The sequence below is a fragment of the Acinonyx jubatus genome, chromosome F2 (genome assembly GCF_027475565.1).
Source record: "Acinonyx jubatus isolate Ajub_Pintada_27869175 chromosome F2, VMU_Ajub_asm_v1.0, whole genome shotgun sequence".
NCBI classification, from domain to species: Eukaryota; Metazoa; Chordata; class Mammalia; order Carnivora; family Felidae; genus Acinonyx; species Acinonyx jubatus.
In genome coordinates, this window is record NC_069394.1 from 54907505 (window position 1) to 54923868 (window position 16364).

Sequence of the window (16364 nt, forward strand, 5' to 3'; positions counted from 1 at the left end):
AGTACCAGTTTTCAGGTGTATATAGTCCATTTCTGAAGAGACAGATTAATTCATTGAATTAAATATCTACCTGTAAAGACAACTGTGAGAAAATAACCCATGGGGTAAACTGTTTCCACCATAAACTAAAGGATGGTTTGAAGCACAAAGCACCAGCCCCGATGTCATATCTTTAGCTTTACATGTCTACTGCTTGCAAACTTTGAATGCTTTGAAACTAATATAATTCTACTCCCTTTGGAAAGGCTCTTCACTGGCTGTAGAGTACCGTGGTGTGGTGGGAAACACACAGGCTCAGCCCCAGATTTTCTGGATTTGCATTGTAGATCCACCTCTCATTCTCTGTGTGATCTCAGTGCCCCATTCCTTATCTGTACAACAGACGCAGAGAAAGCATTTGCCTCATAGGGTAATGGGGAGGATTCAGTAAATGAATATATGCGAAGTACTCAGAAGAGTGCTTGGCACTTACTTAGTGCTATGTAGGTGTTCGCATTATTTTTGTTGCCCTCAGTGTTGTTGAAACATGATTGGCTGTCATGCAAGTGGGCTTACTATCCTGAGTGAGAAGCAGAGTCCACCCAGCACTCTTCCTAGGAAACTCCTTGCCAACTCATATCAGGATATTCACAAACTGAAGTCTCCCGGTTAAAGCATCAGTCTAAGGCCAATGTGAACACCGAGAGATTCTGAGAAGGGAAAGAGTATAACATTAAAACATGGAGTCAGGTGAGATTTTTAAAAGTTGAAGTCTCAGATATTTAGAAAGCTGTCAGACTCGTACAAGCTGCAGTGTGTCTGCCTCCAGAAATTATTTCACCCACCTTGTTCCTCATCCTAATTTCCTGTTTCCTGTCTACCATGCATTAAAATTTTAACTAAGTCAATTTTTTTTTCTAAAATAAAACTTAGTATCATCTTCGCCAGAGACAAAAATAACAAAAATGTGGATAGAATATAAGAGCTTAAGTTGAGATATCTTTGTCATATCTATTTTGGAATTGCTCCACTGTTTGTCATATGATTTCTATTTGCTTATTATTGTGGTCTGTTGGATTTACATTTCAGATAGCTATAGTAGTTGTATGGATATCCCGGTAAGTGAAATACAGATAAAGAACCTCTTATTCCTGCCAACCAACACTGCCATGCAGCCTCCCTCTCTCTGAACTTGAAACGGTCTCTTGTATCCCAACTCTTTTAGTCACTAGGTCTCAGTCTTCAAATTGTCTCTTTCATTGTGTCTTCTCCGTGCCCATCACCAGCACTCTCCTTTTTACTGATGGTACCTCATAGCAGGATCGCTATCACAGCCTCCTAGCTGGATTTCCTGATGCATCAATTTCCTGTACAATACATCCTGTATCAACATAAACAAGGGACTTCCTTCTCAGCGTAATTTGTCTTCTCTTTTCAATTCTGAAATGATCAACGACTGGAACCATGATATGTTCATGTCTGTACTTCCAGGTTTTTAATTTTCAAAAATTTATTATTGAAGTGCAATTGATATACAATGTTATATTAGAACATGTGCCCAATACACAGCAATTGTGGGGTAGGGGGATTTTGAATTTAAATTTTGCTTCCAGGGCTAAGAGTGCTATCATCAAGTTAAATGCTTTTACTTTAAACAGATTAGTTTACAAGCTCTTTGGGGTATTATGAGCTTGTTTAGGAATCAGAGGCTTTCTTTGTTTTTGTCTATTCAACCTTCTCAAATGTCTACTGCCTGTGCCAGGAGGAATATCTAAATCTCTGTATGGTCATGCGTGAGTACTTGAAAACCTGTTTCCCCAACTGTTAGCAACAAAAAGATTCCCCGCAGAAAAAAGTATCATACAGATAACCTGATCTTAATTTTGGAAATAATGATTTTGATTAGCAATTTATGTAAAAGGAAAAATATTGCAAGTGAGTCATTTCTTTGGTAGAACAACAGGTGGCAGCAGAGGGAGATAATCTTGGCAGTCCCATTTTTTACAATTATTAAAACTGAAGATTGTTTTTTGTAAACCATTTTGAATCCTGTCTAAAAATGAACATAATTGCCAAAAATCAGCGTGTACTTTTGTTTAGTAATTATAATACATTCAGCTTTTGAAAATAATGATATTCCTGGGATAAATACACAGAGATGAACTCTCTTAGAACACTCTCTTGAAAAGTTACTTTTTGGTAGATCTGAAAAGAAGAATAATAAACCAACTAAGTAGATACTTGGTTTCCAAAAAGATAACTACTGGACCTTTCTCTTACATTAATCAAATTTTCTCTTCCTATTATTCAATTTATCATGGCAACATTTCAGTTTTTAAATCACATTTAATCTATCATGTGATTTGGTATAATTTTTTTTTAATCCAGAACTGAAATCTTTTGGCAAGAAATAGTAAATTTGAAGGGGCGCCTGGGTGGCTCAGTTGGTTAAGTGTCTGACTCTTGATTTCTGCTCGAGTCATGATTTTGCGATTTGTGAGTTTGAACCCCCTCATTGGGTTCCATGCTGACAGTGCAGAGCCTACTTGGGACTCTCTCTCTTTCCCTCTCTCTCTGTCTCTCAGAATAAATAAACAAACTTTAAAAAATAGTAAATTTGAATAAAGAGCATTACAGTTTTATAAAAGGCGCCAGAACTTATCTATTCTTGGAAGAGAACTATGGCATTTTTCTAATAATTTCAAAGGTTAAGGTGCACCTTGACACGAGTTATCTGGACAATTGACTAAATTTTTCATTTTATTATTTATGTGATTGTAGCAGTGAAGACAACTCTTTTATTTTTATTTTATTTTTTTTCTTTTGAGAGAGAGAGAGAGCATCTGTGCACGTGAGCAGAGGAGTGGCAGAGGGAGAGAATCTTAAGCAGGTTCCACGCCCAACATGGAGCCAGTAGTGGGGCTCGATCCCACAACCTTGAGATCATGAGCTGAGTCAAAATTAAGAGTCAGACACTTAGCCAACTGAGCCACCCAGGCGCCTCTACAAATACTTCTTTTAGAGAAATACTCTTTTCATGTGTAGTTTTGTATGTGGAGGGAACTAAGGTCAGAGGGAGTCAAAGGGTTAAGATCCTCTTTGCACCCAAAGGGAACAGAAAGAAAATAATTAACAGTCATATCAAATCTCTGAAGTAGCCCCAGATACACCAAAACTGATGACAGGTGACAGTAGAAGGTTAGACTCAGGTTTAATTATTGGTAGTTTTGAATGCATTTAAGACTTTCAGGCCACTTACAAATAAAATGGTCTTTTTTTTCTTCTTCCTTTAAAAGACATAATCTATGCTTTTAGAGACAGATCTTGCTGGGCTAGCCTACAGAAACTTTTTTTTTTTATTGTGGCAGCAAGAAGGGATAAAGTTTGCCAGACAACAAAGACAATTTTAGGAGAAGTATAGACTCACATAGTGTTTTAAAATCAGCAGTAAAAGGACACCTGGGTGGCTCAGTTGGTTGAGTGACTGACTCTTGATTTCAGCTCAGGCTATGATCTCACCATTTGTGAATTCGAGTCCTGAGTCAGACTCTGTGCTGACAGCACAGAGCCTACTTGGGATTCTCTCTCTTCCTCTCTCTCTCTCTCTGCCCCTCCTCCACCTGTGTTCTTGCTCTCTCTCTCTCTCTCTCTCTCTCTCTCTCTCAAAGTAAATAAATAAACTTTAAAAAATTTAAATAAGCAGTAAGGTATTTACGCCCCAGCTTTCTCTTCTTTACTTCATTCCTTACTCCTAGCAGCACTAACCTCTTACCTCAGGCCCTCAAGCCTCCCTACACCTTCTTTCCTCTACCCTTTCAGGCTTACTTTCAGATTAAATAGAAATAAATAACTTATAACAGGGGTAAAGGCCTTAAGTTAAAGTTCCACTGAGTAGAATAAAAGTGTCAGGCTCCCAACTATCAAATCAAGGGGGCTTGTCAACAGTGAAAGGACAGAATTATGGGTACGGCACTGAAATAAATCATGTAGTTGCTCCTTCCTCTGTTTCCATGTATGATGAGCTGAAACAATTGCAGACGTGGCCATGATGTTGGTCTTCAAGGCACATAACCTCTACACCACTGTGATACACACCTATGACCAATACAATCAGAAACCAAACCACACCAACTAAACAAACAAAAGAGCCAAGCTCATAAACACAGAAAACGGATTGGTAGTCACCAGGGAAGAAGGTAGGTGGGAAATGGGTGAAATGATGGAAGGGGGTCAAAAGGTACACACTTCCAGTTATAAAATAAATTAGTCATGGGGATGTAATGTGCAGCATGGTGACTATAGGTAATAATACTTATTGCGTATTTGAAAGTTACTAAGAGACTATATCTTCAAAGTTCTCATCACATGAAAAAAAAATTTAACTCTGTATGGTGATGGATGGTGACTAGATTTACCATGATGATCATTGCTGCAATGTATACAAGCATCAAAGATTAATGTTGTACACCTGAAGCTAATATATTAGCTTTGTCCCTCAATAAAAAAAGCTCAATTGTCCCTCAATAAAAAAAATTACAACTCATTTGAAATGGTCTCAAGGGTACAGGTTCTCAAATGGAAAATTAGATCCTCTTCAATTAAATAGTTTTAAGAAACAAGGTCTGCACACACATGTCTTTGATGACTTCCTCTCTCAAAAGAAAATACCTGAGCTGGTTTCAGAGTGTTTGTTTCTACCACACAGCAATGGCTCACTCCCAAACGGGGAAGCTCTATAGGCAAAATGTGACTTAGGAAAGGGGAAAGAGAGCAAGATTAGTCAAAATAGTGAAAATACCATCAACACAAAGGAAAAAAGAAAGAGAATCATAATAAAGGAATTTTGTTTTTAGAGCAGGAAGAATCACACATACCAGGACTGCCACATTCTGTCAAAAACATGTGGAAAATATGTCTCCTACTCAAGCCACTCTTGGCAACTGAGTGATAACTGTGGATGTTGGGTCAGTATCAGGTCCTCTTGACCACCGGGGCTTACAAACAGGAAGAAAAGGAAGCATCTGAGTCAGGTTCCAAAAAAGGACAACAATGTGTATGTCCTCACTGTGTTTGGTTATCTCTAAATGAAAATAAATCTGGTGCCACCTGGATCACTACCAGAACAAGGTGATGATCTAGAGATGGGTTCATTCTATTCTCTTGTAACTCTTGTGGGAAAGAAAAGCTGTTGGAGTACAGTTATATCACTAAAAACAAGAGCAGAAAGAGTGATGACATACATTTCACCTCACAGGTTTAGAACAAGGATGCGTCAGAGCACGTTAAAATCTGTGGAAAAAACACAGTTTGTCAGATAGAAATGAAGCCAGAGTGTCAGGATATCTTTGAGCTCAGCTCAGTTCAACCAATCACATTCTTGCACAGATCCAATCAATAGAATGAAAACTTAAATAAATGGGTACAAGCCAATGTCTCTCTAATGGTCACATAATGAAGGTGTATCTAATTACACATGGATGTCCAACTGATCCAGCACCATTTATTGAAAAGACTACCAATTCCTCATTGACTTATCTTTGAATTCCTGTCAAAAAACGGTTTCTTGTAGCATTAGAGTAAGTCTTGAAATGTTACTGTGAGTCCTCCTTCAGTTTTTTCTTTCTTCTTGAGTATTGCATCCGCTGTCCAAGGTCTCTTGACTTTACAGACACATTTTAGAATGATTTTGTTGGTATCTAAAAATAACCTTTATAGGACTTTAATTAGAATTGAATTGAATCACTATATAAAATTGGGAAAATCTTCCAAACCAATAACATAGATTATCTTTCCAGTATTTTAGTCTTTATTTATTTCATCAGTGTCTTCTAGTTTTCCACACACAGAAATTGTGCATACATGTTAGACTTGTGCCAAAGTACTTTAATTCCTCATGGTATTGGATTTTTTTTTAATTTTGAATTCCAAGTGTTCACTGCTGGTATACAGAGAAATAATTGGATTTTATATATTGATTTGATATTTTACAACCTTGCAAAAAATCAAGAGTTTTACATAAACTCGTCTGTAAATAAAAACAGTTTTATTTCTCTCTTTCCAATATGTATATGTTTTATTTATTGTTCTTGTCTTATTGCATTAGCTAGGACTTGCAGTACAATGTTGAATAGGAGTGGTAAAAGAAGACATCCTTGCCTTGTTCTAGATCTTAGATGAAAAGGTCTAGTGTCTCACCATTAAGTATGACGTTAACTTCAGTTTTTTATTTAAGTCCTTTACCAAGTTGAGGAAGTTCCCATTCTACTCCTAGTTTGCTGACATTTTCTATCATGCGTGGGTACTGGATTTTGGCAAATTATTTTTGCCAGTTGATATAATTTCTATTCTTTAGAGTTTTTTAGACAGGCCATGGTAATTAGACATCATCTAGCAGATGTTGGAGGATGAGGAGCCTGAGGAGATATGAAGGGGGATTTGATATTGATGATGCGGGGTTGGGGGGCAGGCTTCTGGTTAAACTGACTTAGCAGAATTCTTACTAAAGCTGAATTTTACAAGGAAGTGAGCAAATGGGCCTAGGAGAAGGTTCAGACACATGACTCATATTTTGTCAGGCAAGGAATCTTTGTTAAGCATAATGGATGGCCTCATTGAATGAGTTAGGAAATGTTCCTTCTGCTTCTATTTTATGTAAGAGATTGTGAGGAATATCATTTGTTATAATTTCTTCTTTAAATGTTTAATAAAATTAACCAGTAAAACCCTGGCCATGATGTTTTGGGTTTTTTTGAAGGTTTTTAATTTCCTTATTCCATTTCTTCAGTCATAGATGTTTTTCCCTTTAATTTAACACAAAGATCAGTCTGTAACAGATTTTTAATAATAATAATAATAATAATAATAATAATAATAACCTGGTCCTTTACCACAAATTATTTGAGTATACCTCCTCCAAATTGTTGTAATACTTCTGTAGCATGAAATGAATGTGTTATAAACACATTGGCTGCCTTCCAGAATCCATCAGATGGGTGAAGTTCCAGGCCTGGGTAAACTAAGGAACTAAAGGAAACCGAGTGGCCAGCAACCAGACCAGTCCTCAGAACAGTCAGGTGAGAACACCAGGAACATCATTGCTGCCACCATGTCACAGTGGATCCACTCAAGGGGTCTGTTGATACCAAACAAAGATGCTGCCGCCACCTCTACTGCCCCTGGAATAGGTCTTTCCTGCCTCTGACTCTTGGAAAAACTCACTTTAGGTTCAAACTACTGGATTAGAATACTCATTTCTCAAACCAAGTTCCTTCATTGATGTGGCTTCTGAAAATGCCTAAGATCTGGGAATGTCCTCTACCAGCAATGTCTGTCCTGTTTTTTCACTCTTACCTAAGAACCAGACTTTGGTTATGGACAATGGGTATATTGTTATAGACAATGGGCAGATGGTCCTTGGGTAGTCATTGAAGATACTGAAGAGGTTCAGATGAGGGATTGAGACTCAACACCAAGGAAACATCCCTAAAGCATGTGCCATCTCTTGCTTTGTGGCAAATAAAAATCACTCATATAATTGCCTACAACTCAGGAGTATGTATTCCTCCAGTGACCATGTTTCATTAAGGGCATAAAGCCTTAAAATTCTCAGGAATACAAACTCAGAATCAATACTGTTCTTTATTTAATATTAAGCTGTAGGAAGAAAGAGGAAGAATCTAATCTTTAAGCCAGTGTCCCCAGAATTCATAAGAGAAATATCAAACCCATGTGGAAACTGATGTCACATACATAAGATTCTGCACATTATCTACATGTAATGCCAACATAGTCTTTCCTTGATATCTTGTTTTTCTTTGCAAAATAAATATTAATACAGTAATTTCATGCTTTCTCAGGAGTGAGACAGACTTTTATATCTATTAAGAAGCCGTTATTAAGGAGTAGCACAGAAAAAGCCGGTAATAACAGTAATAAAATGATCCAAAATGATGTATCATCAGGGACCTAAAATACTCAAAACTTTTTTTTGAATGCAATAAAATAGTGTGTTTTGATGGTTGGATATGGAGAGGAAAATAGAAGAGGCTTGGGGACAAAGTGCTGTTTTCTTTGTTGCAGAATTGAGTACAAAATAGTTCCAATGATTTAGCATGTGACAAGCTCTTTCTTAGTTATTATCAAAGTTAAAGTGAATTTCTTGAGCATGGCATGTCTATAAGCCTGAAATTTGTAGAAATGACAGTCTGTCTGAGAAAAAACTTTTAGCATATTCTCAGCGGTGGCTAAATATGAAATGTGAGACCTCTCTCTGCTCTGCTGAATGAATTTTTATGGAGACCTGATGTGTGGTTATCTTATTTCTGAGGGTGAAGGAAAATTTACCATATCTTTGGCATATTGTGCTTCTATATGCCCTTACATACTCTACAAAGAAACCAAGTTTAAAAATCACAGAAATGCACAATTATACTATGTAAAATCACAATGTCAAAAGGTACCATAACAACACAATTCTAGTGTTGTAGAGAATGGAAAATAACATTTAGGCAAAGAGCAAATCTAACAAACAATATTTTAATATAATGTGGGCCATGTAGCTGGTTTAATCTGTGAAAAATATGTCCCTGGCCAGCATTAGAGTTACAAATTTCTTATTCATGCTCAAGCAAAATGTTACCAAGATCTGGCATGTCACAGAACGCATCACGCCAGTGAAACTCTATGACTTGGATATGAGGCACCAGATTCTACTCCTGTACTCTCAGGTGAGAGGAAGCCACTCTTTTGATAGATCCTAATAGCCACTACCAAATAGCTCAATCTGACTCAAAACTATTGAGATAATCATAGTGGTATTTTTACCAGCTAAGACTTTTCTCACAAATGTAAACAGTAAATTATACAATGTCCAAATGGGAATGCATGATACACATCAATCTTTCCAAGTTTATTTTTTTTAACTTTTTCATGTTTATTTTTGAGAGAACAAGCAGGGGAGGGGCAGAGAGAGAGAGGAAGACACGGAATCTGAAGCAGGCTCCAAGTTCTGAGCTGTCAGCACAGAGCTGGATGCAGGGCTTGAACTCATGAACACCGAGATCATGACCTGAGCCGAAGTCGGTCATTTAACCGACTGAGCCACCCAGGAGCTCCACAGTCTTTCCAAGTTTAAGTTGCAAGATTGGTGACATTGCATAGACTATGTGATCTGCTTACAAACCTGCTTTGCTAGAAGTTTGCAGCAACAACTATCTTTTGCTCTGAAGTGATGGAACTTCTGAATTAATTATAAAAATATTGCATAGGTAGTTTTAGGGTCATTATTCAGAGACCTGGCTGAGTGGTCCTCATTCTGGAAATGTGAATTAAATAAGGAACAATGCATAACAGGTGGTAAGTGCATGTTCTTTCCATTGCATTGACTGCTATGAAAAGGAGAGGAAAGAGATTAGAATACTATCAAAATTAGTGGAATACTATTTTCATGTCAGCACAGAGAATTTCATGGAGGTTTTATAAACAATTGCAAACCCATCCTCTTTGAGCATTGATGTTATTACAGGTTGCTGAACCTGTACAGCTTGCCATTTGAAGACAAGGCCCACTTCATATTCATTCCTGCATGCCCACTGCCTTTCATGGTGTCTCCTTGTAGATTGTCTCATTTACTAATACTTAAATCTGAATAGGTAAAAGCAGACACTGAGATCTGGATTGTCATAAGAACTATTTTTTTTGTCTGATTTGATTTCCTCCCTTCACAAACAACAGCTAAACTTATTAAGTGGTTTCATAGGGCAGGCACTATTCTTTTTTTTTATGTTTATTTACTTATTTTGAGAGACAGCACTAGCAGGGGAGGGGCAGGGAGAGGGAGAGAGAGAATCCAGGGAGAGGAAGAGAGAGAGACCCTACGTTGTCAGTGCAGAGCTGGATGCGGGGCTCCAACCCACGAATTGCAAGATCATGACCTGAACCGAAATCAAGAGTTGGTCGCTTAACTGACTGAGCCACCCAGGGGCCCCTGGACAGACACTATTCTAAGTGCTTCGCATTCCAATTTATTGAATCTTCAGAACAACCCTATGAGATTCTACTATTATCCTTACACAGATGAGGCACAAGGAGGTTAACTTGCCCAACATACTACCACTGTTGAGTGACTGAGCTGTGATTTGAACTAATGCAGTTCTGGATCTGCAGCTGTGTTCTCAATTATTCCACTAGGCTACTGAAGGCACACGTGAGTTTAAAAGAGAATGACAAAATTGGACCCTCTGAAACATTTTGGCACTTTCAATAAGCAACTTTTCTCTCTTGATTACTATAACTTTTCACTGAGATCCACTTTATTATTAATCAAAACAAATTTCTTTCTTATGGCACTCAACTCTGAAAACTTCAAATACCTTTAGTAATGCGAGGTAAGCACCACCGTTTGAAGATAATACTTTATAGCAATATTTCTACCAGTTCTAGTCCACTTGGAAGTCTTAACATCTGAGGAATATAATGGAGTAAAATATTTGAAGACATAATTAAATGTCTTTTCATGTATTTATTGTATATATCTAACATATAATTAAACATTTTTTTGGCTGCAATGGAAAAAACAATGTCTCTTTCTACTATAAAGTCCAGCCCTGATCTGATGCACAGATCTGGATCCACATGCTCTAGGTTATAAAGCATCTTCCCTTTATAATGGAAAATATCTAAAATCTTCTCATTTGGAATTTCTACAGGTGTTAATTAAATTCTTTTGAAAATCCTTACAGCGCTTAAACCTAATTTCTGATTAAAGTATTGAGGTTGGTTGTGTGATGCTGTCTTGCTGTCATTGTTGTTTGTTTTGCTTTATGTAGGGACTAGTTTACCTGCTGTCTCTTTTCCAAAGGCTGCTTCTAAAATAACTCCCATTGCCCAGCCTAACTGAACGGAACACTATTGCATTAATGTTTAAAAAGCACTGACTATGGTGTTGGTAGACATATTTTCAACTACAACATATTTTACGTGTAAGAATCAAATCACTTAACTTCACTAGCTTTACGTCCCTCATTTGTCCTATGCGGATTGTGATCATCTATTCCTCATGGAGTTCTTTGCTCATTCACTAACTCATTCCATCAGTCAGCAGATCATTTTAGCATCTTCAGGGGCCAGACACCAGAGAACCTACAATGAGTAAACAAAGTGCCTTCCTTCAGGAAATCACAGTGGAGTGCTATTGGAATTAAGTAAGAAAAATACAGGTAAAGTCTTCAGTGCCTCATGCATAGTAAACCCTAAAAACACATTAGATATTTTAATTAAACCAGAGCATTTCCTTTACCCATAAGTGTTTAAAAGGATGAGCAAACCTATTTTCAGTCCTCAGGCCCTGATAATCTTTGGGGAAACACAGGGACTACCAACTAAAGAGAAATGGGGAGTTGGAGAGTGTACTGAAGCAAGGATGTGAGTGATTAATTTTACTTAAAGTTACATGAAAAGCTTCATAGAGAAGGGTATTTGATATTTGGGCAGAAGGGGAAGAGGAATTCGGCAACTGGATAAGAAAAGAAAGGGCAATCTGGGATCTGGGTGAAAGGAATGGCGTACGTAAAAGCTGAGAGAGGTGAGGGTGCATGATATGTCATGGGAAAAAACAAGGATCTGAGCAGAGTGTAAAGATGAGAGATGAAATTGGTAAGGCAAGTTTGTGGTCATGCTGCAAGCAGCCTCAAATGTCATGCTAAGTAAGAAGTTGGAAACCATCTTAAATATCATGTGGAGAAATATGAAGGTTTTAAACTAGAAAATGAAGGGATGGATGCGTTATTTCAGAAATGTCACAGCTATACAGATCTGAGCGTGAAACCCTAGAGATGAGAATGTCCATTACAGTCTATGGTAATAATTAAGGGAAGATACAAAGAACCAGCATTGTGAGGTGAAAAAGTGGACTACAAAATCACTTTGAAGAAGGAGGACCATTTGGTGAAAGGAAGTAGGTAAGGAAGAACGTGAGGGAAATGAATCTTTTGAAGATTTGAAATACAAATCATTATCCTTTTAGAGGTAATGTTGAATATTGAAGAGGTCAATCAAGAGTCAGGAGGGATATAGAAAGAGAAAAAAGAGAGAGAGGGAAGGAAAAGGAAGGGGTGGAGGTATGAGAGAGAAGAGATGGATACCAGGAGTTTGAGATTAATCAGATTATATATATAAAATTGCTGCCCCTGGTAAATGGCTAGGTTGCTATAGATTTTAGAAATTAGGAATAAACTCAAAGAAATCAAAGATACAGAATGCAGACACAGGTCACATTGAAGAAATACGGTCCAGTCTCACAAAAGACAAATCTAGTAGATTCAGGAATGAAGCACACATTTTCAAGGACCAGAGGATAAGAATAGTAAATGAGACCTGATAACCACACTGAAGATTCTTATATCTAAAACACATAACAGAGAAGAGAGGAATATTTTTTCTAATAGGTTTTAGTACATTAAAAATAAAACATAATCTAAAAACTAGGAATTTTAAAATTTCAGTGAAACAGGGAAATTGACTGGTTTTACATAAGCGGAAATTAAGGCTGAGAGACATTATAGCTAATAGATCTGACTCTCAAACTTCAGCTCCTGCTTTTATAATTTGAGGAATTTTCCCATTGTACTACTCTTTTTATCTTTCACACATAAGATGCTTACTGATATAATAAGAGAATACCGATTTATTGGATGAGGTAGATTTAGTAGGATACAAAGCAAAGCAATTTCATTTTCTCTAATCATTCCCTTTAACACTAGCTACTGAACAATACATAATTATTAACATGACCAGCCAAGTCCAGTATTAAAGCTCTCAACTTTCTGCCAATTAAATACATCTTCACTCCCCAGCTTGAATCTGTCTTAAGTGGAATGCACTGGTTTATTGTTTCTCTCCTGCTGGCTCTAGTTTCTGGCCTCTTCTAAATGTGTAAATTGAGGTTAGGCAGGGAGGTTAAGGGTCAGCAAATGTTCTAAGAGACTAGTAAAGTTTTAATATGGCCCTCTGGTTTTTCTCTCATAGGTGCTATTTTGGATTTCTCAGAAATATCTATCCTCAATGAGAACCTCTGGTTACAATTTCAGGCAGTTGGAAATGCCTCCTTCCACCTGGCTGGTAGCTTACAAGGTGAAGCACCCCCACTTCAGCTCCGACATCTGGAAATCTCCCCCCAGGCTCTTCCTGAAGTGTTCCTCTCATTCCTGGCAGAAAGACCTCTCGAGTGGGGTCATCTCAATGTACTCTCTCCTTCCATTATTCCACCACTGGTATAGTTGAGGCTGGCTCCCAACGAGGCCTTTCTCCTTAGTTACCAATAAACCAACCAGCCTAGAAATTGGGGACCTGTCCCCAAATCTCCCAAATGATCAGGGCACACGCTTTGTGAGAGTTATAATGAAGCTTGGAGTACGCCTTGAAACATCTTTCTTCCCATCTTCAAATGGGGTTGGGTGTTGTGGTAGGCAGCTTCCTCATTAAACAACATGTCTGTTTCTCTTCTCCTCTATATTTCCCAGGGAACCCTGTTGTATCTCAACCACACAAATACCCACACATTTTACATTAGAAGCTGAAAATTCTATATTAGTTTTCTGCTATTTTGTGCGAACTGTCTTAGAGCAAAAGATGAACGCCTGTCTGTCTTTAGGGCAAAGGTTGTCACAGGAAAATAAAACAATACATGCTGTTTGGTGTTTCAAGTTTGTTGTTTTTTTTTAATATATGAAATTTATTGTCAAATTGGTTTCCATACAACACCCAGTGCTCATCCCAAAAGATGCCCTCTTCAATGCCCATCACCTACCGTCCCCTCCCTCCCACCCCCATCAACCCTCAGTTTGTTCTCAGTTTTTAAGCATCTCTTATGCTTTGGCTCTCTCCCACTCTAACCTCTTTTTTTTTTTCCTTCCCCTCCCCCATGGGTTTCTGTTAAGTTTCTCAGGATCCACATAAGAGTGAAAACACATGAAAGAATGAAATATGGTGTTTCAAGTTTTAATCTACAAAAAATTAACACTTCACATGCCATCTGCCACAATAGGAAAACCAGAAACAAAATAAGCACTTCATGTTTATTCAAATATATCATGTTAAAGCCAATTATCACAGAGGTTCTCATTCCACACTTCATCTTCCAGAACTTCCCGTTGGCCTCCTCTCTCTCTTCTTTTTCTAGTCTTTCCCTCACTTCCATTCATTCCACTTTTCCTTTTTATGGTGTTTTTTTCTTTCATTTTTCAACTCTCTTCCCTGAAAAAATGCTTGCTGTAAAGGGTTCATAGAGCCATATTTGCTGCCGTTCAGGTGGTATATTCAGTACAAGGCAGTACATTTGCTCCACAGGTGGTTATATCACGCACCTTGGATCAAGATCCAAGGAGAAATCTGCCATTCCTTGAACCATCTCTAATAGCAGCTTTGCACAGCTTCTTCATTACCACGGACAACTGCTATTAATGATCTAAAATATTGAAATATCAGTTCGAGAACACTAAAACTTGCCAATAAACTGATTTTTGTGTGGATGATGAATCCCATGTTCATAAATATGGTGATCATGCATATTTTGACAGAGAGAGAAAACCATAGGATATGATGTTAGTATTACTAACACTAATCTTAAAATGTAGTAATATAGATGGACAGTTTTTAATTTTTAAAAAATAAATTCTGATCCAATCTAGCCCCTTTTTATCAGGTCATGATTTTGGCTTTCCTACTTTCTGTCCATAATAACACTGTGTGCCACCAACCCTCATAAACTCTAGCCTCACTGCACTTGACAGAGTGAAATGTCATTGATGAAAGTGTATTATGGATACATTGCTAAGTTGTTATCTGACAGAGTTGAAGTACAAATAATGAACACTTGGATTGACCACCTTCAATCTGTAGGCTATCTCGTTCCTCTGTAAGAATGTAGCTGCAATGATCTGTTCCTTCCCTCCTCAAAACTATTTCCCAAATTCTATCGGATGACCTGGCATTAACAAACTACAGCTTTCTTTTTTCTATAAACTACCTTCTTAAAGAAAATTATCAATCACTCTTCACATGACCTTTTGTTCTCAACCTCTTATAGTGCAGCTACCTTCACTGTCAGGCAATAAAAATTGTTCTCACCAAAACCATCACTAGTCTTCCAGTTGCTACATCCAATCAATTGTTAAATTTCGGCCCTACATAACTTTCCTGTAACACTTGGCATTGTTCACCCTCATTCCCTCTTTCTAGAAACTCTATCCTGATCTCTGTATTCCCTCCTCTCCATTGTCTAGTAATCCTGTGGCAATTTCTACTCTTTCATCTGTTGACTTGCCCTTTGAACATTCACTGTGTGTTAGAGCTCCCAGACTATGGCCTTCTAATCTTGCTCCAAATACTCTCCTCTGGAGAAACACTCTCATTGCTTTAACTTTGTGCAAATTTTAATTATGTCCCTAGCTTTTGTCTATTTCCCAGCCTCCAAATCCAATTTTGCAATTGTCTACTGAGAAAATAAACTTTGTTTTCACACAGCTCCAACTTAACATCCAGAATAAAATTCTTAACCTACCTATATTCACACACAGACTATCCTGCATATACTTCCATCAGACAGGAAGTGTATTTAAGGTTCAATAGCATGGAGTCTGGGACCACACTGCCTGGGATTACATATTGACTCTAGCACTGATAGTTTTGTGACTTTAGACAAGTTGCCTAACCTCTCTGTGCTTCACTTTGTCACATGTAAAGTGGGGATGATGATGGCAGCCCCTTTTAAGATTGTTATAAAGATGTAAAGAAGTTGTTCGTATAAAATATTCAGAAGAGTGTTCCTATGAATTGAATATTTGTGTTCCCCAAAACTCATGTTGAAATCCAAAGCTCCCAATGTGATGGTATTAGGAAGTGGGAGGCAATTAGATCGTGAGGGTGGATCCTTCATGAATGGGATTCAGGCCCTTTGAAAAAGACATTAGAGAGCATACCTTTTTCTCTGTCTCTCTGCTCTGCACCATGTGAGCTATCTGAAAACTGGAAAGCATGACCTCACCAGATATGGAATCTATCCCTCAGGAAGCATGTGAAATAAACTTGCGTTGTTAGAGCTACCCAGTCGATGTTACTTTATTATAACAGCCTGAAGGGACTTACACAAATGTCTAGTACATAGTAATCACTCCAAAGTTAGCCATTATTAGTCATTACTGCATTTACCAGAACATAATAAGCTTTTTAATCCTACATCTCCACCCACTAAACACTGAGATTCCTGATGGTAGCAACCATTTCTCAGTCATCTTATGCCAGGTTCCTAGGCAGCTCCTGTCACATGGAAGACAATCAATGAAAGGCACATTGAATAAAAATCTTACTGGCAGCCTGTGTTCTCACATTAA

At 37.7% G+C, this 16364-nt stretch overlaps 1 long non-coding RNA gene across 20 annotated transcripts in view; it reads right to left on the minus strand.

Moving 5' to 3' along the window:
- Nucleotides 1-16364, minus strand: part of LOC128312880 (uncharacterized) — a 430418-nt gene that overhangs the window by 280599 nt on the left and 133455 nt on the right. For 14 of the 20 annotated variants that reach the window (XR_008292775.1, XR_008292781.1, XR_008292771.1 and 11 more), the window contains one exon: nt 473-11118. The exons of the other annotated variants lie outside the window; for them this stretch is intronic. This is a non-coding gene — a long non-coding RNA (uncharacterized LOC128312880). The remainder of the gene's footprint in view (nt 1-472; nt 11119-16364) is intronic. 20 annotated transcript variants of the gene reach the window in all.